Source organism: Phaenicophaeus curvirostris, chromosome 4, assembly GCF_032191515.1.
Source record: "Phaenicophaeus curvirostris isolate KB17595 chromosome 4, BPBGC_Pcur_1.0, whole genome shotgun sequence".
In the NCBI taxonomy this organism is placed as follows: Eukaryota; Metazoa; Chordata; class Aves; order Cuculiformes; family Cuculidae; genus Phaenicophaeus; species Phaenicophaeus curvirostris.
This window is the reverse complement of record NC_091395.1, coordinates 71,705,106-71,718,482: the sequence shown is the minus strand read 5'-3', so window position 1 is coordinate 71,718,482 and position 13,377 is coordinate 71,705,106. Positions and strand designations below refer to the sequence as shown.

General features: G+C 41.6%; 1 protein-coding gene across 5 annotated transcripts in view; it reads left to right on the top strand.

Moving 5' to 3' along the window:
• FGFRL1 (fibroblast growth factor receptor like 1) overlaps positions 1 to 13,377 on the top strand; it is a 176,548-nt gene that overhangs the window by 71,123 nt on the left and 92,048 nt on the right. The gene's annotated exons all lie outside the window — the stretch shown is intronic.

Below are 13,377 nucleotides of genomic sequence, written 5' to 3'. Positions count from 1 at the left end.
CAATAAAAGCAAAACAAATCAGCAAAAAATGGAATTGCCCCAACTTTTGTGATCTTGATTTTCTCTTGAAGGTGCTGCTATGATACCAGATGAGGGTTGTGTCTTTAGAGAAAACTTTCAGAAAGCCCTACTTCTGAAGCTAAATAAGTAACCAGCTACCTCCTTCTGAGTGCCCTTCCTGTACCCATCCATGACCAGCTCCTATCTAGCTGATGTCCTAAGGATATGAGATCCATGTAAGCACATCTTTTGAGGGCTGTTCCACCTTTGTACCTTACAACAGTACCTCCAGTACCTGAAGAGGGCATACAAGAATGCTGAGGAGGGACTTTCTGTGAAGACATTTAGTGATAAGACTATGGGGAATGGCTATAAATTGGACAAGGGCAGATATAGAATGGACATCAGGAGGAATTTCATCACAATGAGGGTGGTGAGGCACTGGCACAGGTTGCGCAGGGAAGTTGTGGATACCCCATTCCTGGAGGTGTTCAAGGCCAGGTTGGATGGGGCTTGGACAGCCTGATCCAGTGGGAGGTGTCCCTGCCCATCGCAGAGGTTTTGGAATTAGGTGATCTTTAAGGTCCCTTCCAACTCAAACCATTCTATGATTCTATGACTAGCTTTAGCGCCCATTAGCCAATTTCAGACATATCTGGTTGAGAAGTGATGTAGGAAAGAATAAGTTCTTACAAATGTGAACCAAGTGTTGTTAGTCCTGCTGCATTTTTAGTAACTGTAAACCCATCTCTGACTGGGAGTCCCCAGCAGCAGGTGTGAAAGAGAGAGTATGTATGGTGAATAAATGGCCTGCCATTGCAAACTGGTATGTCCCTGGAAAGTAGTTGTACAAGCATCAATGGGAGACTGCAGGAAGATGTGAATTGCTGATGATTATTGCACCTCTTTCTGTGTATCAGGTGAACAGGGTGTCATCCGTTCCCAGTGCCAAGCAAAATACCTCAGTCTCCGTGAGCACTAGCAATAAAAACAGGTGGCACCCAAAAAATACAGAAGCAAAATTGTCTTTTCCAGCTCTTCATGCAGACTTTAGTGGCATTTTAATAGTGTTGCACTTCAGCAGAGACAACAGGTCTATTTCTATTTTCATGCAAGGAGTGCATGTTTGACCTTGGCAGTCACAGTTAACAGCAAAGCTCCTTACTCTGAATTTCACTTCTGTTTCAGCAGAACCAAAATCTGTGAGGCCCTTGTGAATATTTCCCTCCTCACCCAATATTGCTGAAAATGAGCCTGAAGTGTTGACAGACAGCAGCACACTCAGTGTGCTGGGATCCAACATAAACAGGCTGGCTGGTTGTGTACTTGGACATGTTAAACGAGGTCTATGCTTTGATCTTCCCTGCACTATCCTAAAGCCCAGCAAGCAAAGGCTAAGTAAACAGACCTTTGATTTCAGGGCTGTTTGGAGTGGAGGTCTTGTAAAAGTTTTATCAATGGCAGAGCTGAGCTACTGGTGTCCCTCTTGGAGTGTAGGTGCTGTAAGAGTAGCAGCATGGTTTTATTGACCCTAATGTCCTTCTTTCTCCCCTCTTCCCATAATTAAAAACATCTGGGCATATGAGCCAGCTTCCTGTTGATTGTAGCATACAAGTTTTTCTAGGGGAGACGCCTGCTTATAATGTCCTCTTCTGTAATGGTGCATGGAGGATAAGCTGTATTAGATCCTATAGCTGTTGGTTTCCACAGCCGGTGTAGCTTTTTTTGTTAATATATGTCATAAAGATGCTTGAATAGATCACATGGGACACATCCGTGGGAAACACTCACGTTACTAATCCTCCATGTTCAGCACTCCTGGGTCAAACCCCAGAAAACCAGTACTCTGGCCTAAGTAGCATAAGTGTTACAATAAATTTGATTTTATTTATTTGCTTCCTGTTTTTAGAGCATTTAGTGATTCCTCATGATCACGAAGGTCACAAACATCCTTTCATGTTCAAATAAACAAGAGTTTGTCCTTCAGGATTATGCCCTCAGAAAAGAGACATTAAGAAACAATCCCTTAATATGAAAATATTTAAAAAATAAAATTGTGAATGCTGGCAAGTACCCTTCGATGGATGAAACAAAGGAGTTAGATTGCCCTTTGCTTTCTTTTAATTTGGTATTTTTCTCTATCTTTTGATGGATTACACAAAGGAAGCTTTGCCTTCCCCTCTGTCCAGTGTAGAAAAGTTACATGAGAGTGAGATCCTGCCAATGTATTTTGTTTATAAGTGTTATCGATTTTCCATTGTTTTCAAAACTAAGAACCACTGTGGAATGATGGAACATCATTCCCAGTGGACCAGAGCTGTGGTCCCTATCGCTGTGGCTATCTGAGCCCAAAGCCTGATTGAGCTCAGGACCTAAAGTTGGGAGCATTTTGCTCAGCTCTGCCAATTATATTGTTTCTTATCAAGATAAATACCAAATGACAAATTCATTGACCAGCCAGTCCTTGCCAACACTCCTCCTGCTTCGCCTTCTGGAGGTAAAGCTGAAATCGTTAGCTGAGTCTGAGCTCCTGCCAGTAAATTGTGAGCCCAAGTGGATCTAGTCTTTCTTGTCTTTTGCCCTTGTACTTTTATACCATGACCTTAAATGATGATCACTGCTTTTTCTACCTTAGTCACCATTGGATCCGTTACTATATATAAAACAATGCCCTGGTTCTTCCTTCAGAGGTGAATTTTTTCTTTCTAATAGTCAAATCCCCTATTAGATAAAAAGTGCTTTTAACAACCCTTTATTTGTTGGTATTTGATGGCAGTTCTTTGATCCCTGAAGGCACGTGCAGCACTTTTCATGATATATAACAAATTGATTTTACACATTTCCATCTTTTATCAATGAATCGTCCAATGAGTTTTCACTGTAATCAGATTGGAGATTACCATGGCACAGCCATTGGGAAGGGACTGGAATTTACATGCAATAAAGATTTGGGGATTAGTGACTGATTAGGAGAGTGCTGATTTATCCAGCCACAGGTACAGCAAGAAGTCTTGCGTGTCTGCTTTTTTCTGACCTTGGGCTTTGACCTCTTGACTCCTTGCTTAGAAATGCCAGTGTGCAGCACAGAAGTGATTTCTCATGAGGCTCCTCAAGAGCAAGTTCAAGTCTTTGCAACAGTAAAACCTCCTATTTCTGTGAACAGAGAAGCTCGGAAATCTTTATGTGAGTGAACACTTTGCTCCTATGTGCATCAGTCTGGACAGGCTGAGCAGACAGACCGTGGCAATGCTTTAATCTGCAGTCAGAAATTCCTGCTGACAGCTGATGCGATGTGCGTGTGCTGGTACACGCACGCATGCAGCACAGGATAAAGCAGCTATGTCATCACGCGGTGAGACAATGTTCCTTCATGCACAGCTTTTCCTAGATAGCTGTTACGCTCTCCAGGTTTCTTCCCCCCACACACTTGCAGGACGGTAGCTGGGGCTGTACATTACCAGACCGTGAGGTAATAGGAGTGCACATTAATTGATATTCCAGTGTAGCTCTATCTACCTGGTGGATACGTTACATACCAGTGTGCAGTCAGCCAGTGGAATGACATCATTTGAAATTACAATCTAATCAATGTCAGCAAAACTCACGTGTCCTCTGTGGCTGCTGAATTTTGGGCAGCTCAAATAAAACAAGTGCATTGACAGTCATAGGCTATGTGAATAAGAGGGGGTTGGCACTTGACTTGTATCAGATAATAATTAGCACAATATTTCTACTCGTACAGATTTATAGAGATAATAGGCAGGCAATATGGGATCTTCAGCAAAGGAAAAATATTTTCAAAACCTTCAGATAGTTTGAGGACTGCAAATGGATTTATACTTTAAATATTTATTTGTAGTGGTTTAAAATTTGGATAGAGTCCTCGTGTACCCACTGTTAGGTACTGTTTTCTTCATCCTGAGCCACGCCACACTGGTCTGCGATAGAGGTATCACCTTCCTCCAGACGAAGTGAAGCAGCTTTTGAGCATTAATGGGTGCAGGAGAGCTTTGAACATACCAGATGAAATGAGGATTTTTATCTGATCTTAGAAGTAGAACAGTCCCATGACTGTCCAGAAAAGCACCTGGCAATCCTAGGCATAAACCGTGGCAGTGTGATCAGATACAGCGAGCATAACAGAACAAGTCTTTGCTCTCTTATGCTAAGAAATAATAAAGGACACTTAAGAGTGCACTAACCCTCTTTTTGTGTGTAGAAAAGGAGGAAGTGGATCTTTTTGAAGCTGTCCCCGTTGCAGGCAGGGTGTAAAAATCTGGACTAGCCTCTGTCCAGCTGAGCCCTTACACTGTGCCAGTGCTAACTCGAGTTTTCACAGCCAGAAGAACACTTCTGTATGAACTTGCACAAGCATGATTACGTGTTTTAATGCTGTGCTGTGGCACTAGACTAGGATTGATCTCTTTGAAGCAAATGTTACCTGCTTTCTTTTGGGTATGGGCTGTACCTGAGGCTGTTTCCTGTATGAGATCTGACAATATAATATATTCCAAGTATGAAGGCTTCATGCGTTAAGAAGTCCTGCCTTCTGCCAATACCATCAAATATTGTGTGTTTTTACGTCAGGTAGTGCGTGCTTCAGCATCTGGGGAGCAGGAACCAGATGCGAATGCTATAAGACTTCATTGATGGTTTCCTTGTTTTCATATGCAGGAGACTGTGTCTTTTGAGTTGAAATGTATGTTTTCCCTGAAACAATCTATGTGAACACTTTGTTTTAAATTGTATTTTAAGTGCTAGGTGGGGAATGGTTTAGTGTTTGATAGGAATGGTTGGACTCGATGATCCAGTGGGTCTCTTCCAACCTGGTTATTCTATGATTCTATGATTCTATTTAAGTATTTTCCCCTCCTGGAGAGAGATGCATAGGTGTATCTAAGTTAGATTGTGGTATGACACAACAAGAACAAATCTTTAAAGTGAACGATTTGGTGTTGAAGAGGTGATGTTCCCACTATAGGCATTTTGGGAATTTATTCTGGATTAGCTCCAGTCTGGTCCTGGAGTCGGTCAATCTGAGCACTCATTAATGGAAATCTGAGAACACAGCTTCTGCTTTTGTTTTACTGGGCAATTACTAGCAATTACACTAGCAATTGCTGCCTGTGTCTGCATTAGCAACTGGTGGGGATTGATAAGATTGGATCTGTAAAGCGAAGCAATTGGTGCTGAGCACCTGACACCTGCATTTCACATTTCGGAGGGGTGTGTCACTTCAGAAAAACCCTAATCTGATCCTGGGAACTAAATGCCCATCTGAACTGGAGCCCACCTTGCAGCTCAGTTTCATATAAAAGCAACTCAGTTCATGTGTTCTAAAACTGTTTCATGATGTGTAGCAAAGTATAATTGGAGGGGATGATCAAATTATTCACTGTAAAGAACACTCCTGGTCCAAACTGAAACACTGATGTAGGCATATGTAAGGTAGACCCTTAATTTGGAGGGAGTTGGATAGAGGACTTCCATCACACCTGCCATGAACTGCAGGTTTTGTTAGGATGATGGGGAATGATTTCAGGCAGAATTTTAAAATGCTGTTGTCTTAGAAGGTGGAAAGTGAGTTCTGGTTTGCATTTTTCTTTTGAGAAAGATAAGGTTTTTTTTTTTTTCTTTTGGAGCAAGGCAAATTTTTTATATACATTTTTTTCCCTTGTGATTTTTTAATGTATTTTACTTTATTCCTGTCTGAAATTAAAACTATTTTCGTATTATAGTGATACAGCAACCCATTAAAAATGATTACCATTTCTTAATATACTTTTAAAATCCTGACTTTTTTGTTTGTATATGTTTGAGTTTTAGTTGCTAAATTATGACAGAAAAGATTTCTCAAGCTGAAAAAGGAAATATTGAAAGAGAAGACTGGACAAAGTCTTGAGGTTTTTGTCAAAAATGTGATTTTCTGATAGAAAAACATTTCTGCAAAATACCCCATACCAACTGCAGCCATTCAGCTAGAAGTGCCTTCTGTTTTAGAGAAGCCTCTGAAAATATCTTCAGTTCCTAAATACCACAGTGTTTATCTCTTTGTGGTCACCAACAAACAGTTGTTACCGCGTTTTTATGGTCACCAAACTTAGAAGCCCTAGTGACAGGGGTGGGCAGAGCAAAGAGAAGGCTGAGAGCAGCTTTGCCATGTAGGGCACTGCCACTGATTTCCTAAGAGAAAAAGGTTTATGGATGTTTTGGCAGTGTCTTCTTTTTGAGAGTGAGTGTTCCAAGATGTTTTGCTTTTTTTTCTGAGCCCTGAGTGCCCTACTCACACCTTTCCCATCTTGGGTATTGGGAAAAGCCAGTTGATTCTACGATGAGTGTGAAGTTTTTTCCATTTTCATCCCTAACATAGAAATCTGTTAGAAAAGATTTTAAAGAATATTTTGAGGAAAACCTAGTTCTTAAATACAAATGAAAAAGGTCCCTGTGTCATTGTATGGCCCAGGATTTACTGCCGTGGACTAGCAGGAAGGCAAACCAACTATTTAAAGATCGTGGTTTCTGTTTCCCTGCAGACATAAACAATGACACTTATAATTTCCTGCTTGTGCAGCTCTCACACAAATGTCTGTCTATAAGGGAAATGGCTAATTACTTATTAAACCTTGTACAGTGCTGAGACTGGGTTAAATATTGACTATGAAAGTTCAAGGGGAATCCGTGTCACCAAACGTGAACTTGGACATTCTATTTTCTAGGAGCTGTTCACATAAAATGATGAGGTGACGGGACACTGCACATAGGCAGGGGGGACAAAAAATAGGGCAGATTGGCTCAGAAGTAAATGTGTGTCTTCGAAGCCTTGGGTTTTGACATGAATTGCAACTGGTGGCTCAAATGGGAGTTTTGTTACGAAATAAGTAAATTAAACTGAGATTTGCTAAGTGTCTGGTTTGTTTTGCTGAAAATCTTGGAAGGGGTGGGCGATTTGGCTTGAGAAACCCACTGGGCTTGTGAAGCAGGATTTGCATGGTTGGGAAGCAGTTGGAAGGGCAGAGTACAGCAACACTTACGTTAAAATTGGAGTAGATTAACCCCAGAAGCTAATTCAGGGCTGCTTGACTGGATTGTTTCCCAGAGATTATGGGAAGCAAACAGATGCCTTATGTTGGCAGGAATGGTCTCTGTGACTTGTGGTGGAGATGCTGTGGGTTTGGATTAGGTTTGGTGAGAGCAGCTTGGGTTTATATGGGGCAGGATTTTCAGTTGAGTTCTGGATCCTCCTAACTTCCTCAAGCCAGAGGATTTCTAGCTTTCTTCCAGAATTAGGCAATTTGTCCTTCCTGGAAACATCAGGCTGAAAAAAAAGCTTTTTGACTTCAGAACCTTGAAAATATCTTTTAATGCCATTTCTTTTGAAAAAGCAAACTAAGAATGCTGTTATTCAGATGCGCTTGCCTTCTTGAATGGGGATAAAAACGGTAAATTGTGTGGGTACGTGTGCCAACACACCTTTGTTCTACTTTTCTCTAAAAAATGTTTTCTGGTTATCCATTGAACTGCATACCTGGACTGTGCCATCAGTATAATTTATATTAGTCCTCTCTTTTGGCCCATGCTAAGCCCACTGGCAGCACTTAAGAAACAATAAATAGAAACCTTCTAGCATATGAAGTCTATTTCTCTAAAAGTAATTTGTAGTAATCCTAACTCTCCTCTGCGTTTGCTACCTCAGAACCTAGGGGATAAAGTTACTGTTTTATGCTGCTGAAAAAATATTCAGTAACACTTGAAATTGAATGTCATCCATGCATATTTAATTTAATAAGATGGTAATTTCATGTTAAATAAATACCAACTGATTATTGAAAACATATGCTCAAAGGATTTAAAAACCATGTAAGAGATACATATCTCATCTACTGTTGTTGAACTGCAATAAATCTATGCAATAATCAAGTGCCAATTGTTTTAATATACAATAACTATTTTATTAAATCGCAGTGAAATGTGTACGCAGGGCACTTAATTAAATGGAACATGTTCCCAAATATTCTATTTTTCTTATTTTTGGAATCACTAGAGGAGAAAATTTACTGGCAGTCTTCACCCAAGGGGCTAGTTATTACTCATGTAAAAATATGGCAAGCACTTCTTGTGCTATCAATAACTATCCATTTCATCAGGAAAGCAGCTTCTACCACAGAGATTGGGAAGAAAGAGAAAATATGTCACTTTACTTCCTGTGAAATGAATCCACAAAGCTGTTTTCTCCATCATGTGGAGTGATGCGGTCCAAGCATATAACTTGCTCCTGCAAACAGTCTGTTGTTCCCAGAGCTAAGCCTGACCAGTCATCGGGACTGGTCAGCAAATACTTGTGGTGTTTTTGTGTTCCTCTCTAAGAGTCTTTGTTCTACAGGGATGCTGTTGTTTTTTTCTATAATCTTTTGATTGTTTTTGATAAGCATTGTTTTTGTCTGTGGGCGCCTATGTTTTCAAGCCGAGAAGGACCCATTAGCTCATCTAATCTGATCTCCTTATGTCACATACCAAAGCATTCGGCCCAGTTACCCCTACGCTGACCCCTACTTTGCTTGGCTAATGCATACCTTTTGGAAATACAGATAGTTTTGTTTTGAAAATATGATGAGATGTTGGGTTCACCAGTCCTTTGAACTGTTTATTCCAGTAGTAAATGGTATACATGGGCAAAACATGCATCCTTTGATCCCTGCCAAAAAGCATTTTTATCAGTTCTGCTCTCCTTATAATGGCTTCCCAATGTGCGGAGAGCCAAGAGTTCTTCTCTTTGAGGAACACCTACTCATGTTAATTGTAACTCTTGCCGTCATTGCTTTGTAAGCCTTTCCTTGTGGGAATTGTTCTTTGGTAGGTGTTTGTCCAGCCCCCAGCATAGTGAGACCTCTGTCCACTGATTGATCATTACAGCTTGAATGCCAACACAAATAATAGTAGCGATGATGTGCAGAGAGTGTAAGTGTGTAATCTTCATGTTAGTCTTGCAGAGAGGGTTAAACTACTGTAGTAAGGGTTAAACTACTATAGTAAGGATTAAACTACTATAATCCAGAGCTTTCTGGGAATGGATATCCCAAGTAAACCAACTCTGGAAGCAAGTTTAAAACATGGCTTTAGGTGATCCTTTGAGCCATCCATGTTCATTCTGAAGCATGGAAGAGGTGTAAGAATTCAACTTTGGTGTGAACCGCCTTTGTACTAGGGACTCTACAGGATCAGTTGTTACAGTGATGAGTATGGTAAAGGCCAAATTTTGTCTTAAGTGTTGGTGTAAAGGATTGTGTTCACATGCAACAAGTGGTTTTGTTAGTGGCCATTGTCCTACTTCTTCATCTCACTGTCATAATGAATGATTTCTCTTGTTTTGCTGTATTCTACTTATAGGATACACATTGTCTGTGATACCCCAGTCCCTGATGTTATTTCCTTGTATTCATTGATGGGTTGTTTGGGTGCTTCATGGTAAATGACTTTGCTAATTTGGTAACACAGCACTTCAAAAGAAATATTATCTTCATGGAAAGTAAATGTGTTTGGTATTAAATAATAAAATATACATAACCCATGGGGCTCTTAAAACTTATTTAACTTCTTTATAAACTTTACAATACTGTATGTGGATATTATAAATTACTTTTCATTCCAAGAAAATGTCTGGGCTGGTTGACCTTCCTTGGAATTTCCTCTTTGTAATTATGTTTAATGTGTTAATAAAGTTCACTTTGAACTGTATCATGGCAAATGGTCTCATAGGACGTGGGTCAGTGCTGGTGTGTTCACCATATGTGAAGCTTGACGTTAGTGTGCAGTTTGGTTGAAGGAATAACAAGGCTAAGTCCAAACAATTGTAGAAGCAGTATCTCCTCCTCACGTTAGCAGTAAAGGGGTTCATGGAAAGTTAGGAATGTGGAGTGGGAAATCATTTAGCTTTCACTGCTAGGTGTTACTAAATTATAGCTCTAGGTTCGAGTCACTATCAAAACACCATATATCTGGAGAGTTTTCACACAGAGTTATAAATCATGTTTACTACATGTATGAGTTGAATGAGGGCATGAACTTTGCGATGCAGTTCAGGAAAATATAATTACATGTGTGTGTGTTTTTGACTGTGAGAAATAGGGACAGGAAGCTCCAGGCTATTTCACTATTGGGTCTTAAATACACTTCTAGAAATTGGTTTTGCTGCTTCCTGGAAATAGCTGTTTGCTAAAGCAAAGAGACTTTTCTTTGGGTTTATATAACTTTTTTGCCAAGAAGTGGCAACCACCAGCTCTTCCAAGGCCCTTTGGGGGTTGGGGAGGGAGAGCAGGAATGCTTGTAAAGCAGTGTCAGCAGCAGAGCAGCAAGTGGGCTTTTCTGTGGTGTAGGATAGTGGAGAACAGTATCACAGGATATAAATTGAAAATTGCCCAGCTGTTCAGTTAGACAGGTGTAGGATCTGTCTTTTATATGATGGAACAGAATGGAGATTCCAGTTGCTTGTATTCGTGAATGAGGCAAATAATTCTGCACACTTGTCCGCATGTATATGAGCAGAAATATTTAAAACAAATGAGGTGATCATGGCATTTCCTTGTTAATGATTGACTGGGCTTATATGATCTTGAACAGAAACCTTGGCATCTGTAGGATTGTTGTTTCCTTTCTGAGTGTACCTACATGTATTTGCAGATAGGTAAACTACCAGCAAGAAAATAACTTTCTGGAAAATGTAGGGTCTAGATTGTTTAAATTATATTTTAAGCCTGATTGCACGCTGGCCCTTGGAACTCCAGGCATGAACCCTTCTAGTAACTAAAATGATTTGAATGTTACGGGGCAAAGTTATATTTAGTTTGTGTTTGGAGAAAGAATAACAACCAGGCACAGGGGGAGGCAGCTGCATTCTTGTCACTTCTTCCCATGTCACATTCATGGATGTCAAACCCCACCCTTCCCCCTTGGCTGAAATATTAAGAAAATATTCTCTCCAACTATTGGTTTGAGGACAAGGGGGACTGAAGGAAGCCTGGCCTCACTGGGTTTGTGTCAAGGTAGGGCTTAATTTATCGTAACGGCTTTTTCTATTCGCACAGGCTATGAAGTTGGCTGCACCCTCTCCAGCACCCTGTGGCTGTGGAGAACTGCCTTTTGTGTAATGGAAAATTGCAGGGCTAAAAGGAAGAAACACTGGTTGTTTTCTCCCTCCCTATCACAACTATAAAAATGTGTAAAAGTCCGTGTCACCTATTTTGGTGGAATATTTACCTGAGATCTTAGGTTTGGTGCCTTCTCCCATATCTCATGGTGAAGTGTTGCGGGAAATTATCTCTGTCTCCTGGAGCATCAGAAGCTGCAGATTCTCAGCACTTACAAAGACTGATTTTTTAAGAGTCACTGCCTAATGGCTAAGAAAACAAGTTTGGCATGGGGATGCCTCTCCCAGGATTTACATCCTGGGCCAGAGAGCTCTGCTCTCTCCTGCTTGGTCTTGAAGGGATCCGCACGAGGGCTTTGGGCCAGAAAGTTAGTGTATATTGGCATTAAAAAATTACATTGGTATATTTATGAATTCACAATTTTCACAATCTGGTTTAACAAAACAATCCCTTATAGTGCTGCTTTCCAGCTCTTGTGGTGTTACCCACAAACAGAATGCATGCATAACCCAGAGACAAGGCAAGAGCGGCACTAGAACAAGCAACTATAGGGACTTACTTTCAAAATATATTAAATAATTTCTACCTACAACACAAAGCTGGAGTCTAGGAGTGTGACTCTGGCTGCTTGAGGAGTAATTGCATCTGCTGCATTAGAGCACAGGGCAGAAGCTGGCAGTGGCAAGGAATGAGAAGTCAGCAGGAGCCAGGATTCAGCTTGTTTTTACCTCACTGGCAGCTGTAGGTGAAGCAGCAGGTGCTTTCCTGGGACTTTGCCTCTCTAAGCAGCTGTAGAAATGTATCCAGCCTGCAGAGCCGCGGGCTGTGCCCTGGGCTCTGCTCCTGTGCTGCCGCACTCAGCTGTGAATGCACGCGTGCCCCAGCCCTGCGGGAGGCAGCTGCCAAGGGACACCTCCAAATCAAAGCCTTGGGAGAGCTTGCAGCGAGTGAGCAGTCTGCTCGCCTGGCCACCCCCTCGCATATTTGTGGACCAGTTCTGCGAGGTGGAGAGCTCCCTTCAGTACCAGTGGTGCGCATGAGAAATTGGGATGCTCAGCATCTTTTAGCTACATCTTTTTTTGCACTGTTCGTACAGCAGAAGAGTGAACTGCCACAGAGAAGTCCTGGAAATTAAACTTCAGGGGAAGCTGAGTGGTTCTGGGCAGCTTCATGTATGGGTTCAGAGGTGGGATACATTTCTACCTGGATAGTGTGGGATTTCTATGGAATGTCATGCAAGGCAGCTCCATGTCAGCAGCATCCACTGCTTAGAGGGTGTTGCAGGAGGGCCTTTTGGCAAGACACACTTACCCTTCTCCACCACTTCCCCACCAAACGCTAGCAGCAGAGAGTGGTGAGAAGTGCCAAAATGTATCTTGACTTGAAAAGCATTCATCCATCACTTTTGCAGTCCCAAGGCAGGGCTGTTCAGATATGTAGTGAGATGAGACCCAGTGGATGTGTGTACATTAGAAAGAGAGACAGAGATCTGTGATGATATAAACATTTTATTCTTGCTGTAGCCATCTACAGGAGTTCTAGCTATTGTTGGCTTGCCAAGATCTCTGAAGCCTTTGGTGTGTGTGAAGGTGGTGATTCCAGAGATATAGTACTGCTTGCACAGAAAGTTATTAATGCAAAGATGATAAGTAATAAAACGGGAATATTTACAGCACCGAATGAACAGAAGTGAGTTTTTAGCATCTTTGTCCCAGGGCTGAAGCTTACTGAGAGGTGCATGCAGCTGTATCTGGCAAAATTCAGAGGAGGAAAAAGAGTATGGGGAGATTTTTATTCCTCATCCTGAGAAAGTCACTGGAGCAGCTAATGAAGGGCTGCAAAGGACCGCACTAGTGTCCTTCTTTTCAGGCAGAAAGGCTCCAAGAAACACACCCTTTCCTAAATGTCATAGAGGTCTGTGAATAGATCCTGTGACAGGGAGCGATCCAACAATTCCTCAGAACGAAAGGTCAATCGAAGGAAAATGGCATTTAGGAGGACCAAGCTTACCACTGACCCAAACATGTGACAGATCCAGAGGCAACTCTGGTGCCATCAGGAGAGCTGCTTGTGCAGTCTGCCTCAGTGAGGCACATGACGTGATTGGGAAACTATCTGATTCCTCCAGGTCTCGAAATTCATCAGGAGTCAACCTGAATGTCGGAAGGAAAGGGATTTTGAAGGAGCTACAGCAGGTTTTGAGGTTGAGAGGAGGGCGCTCTCTCTCCACTCTCCC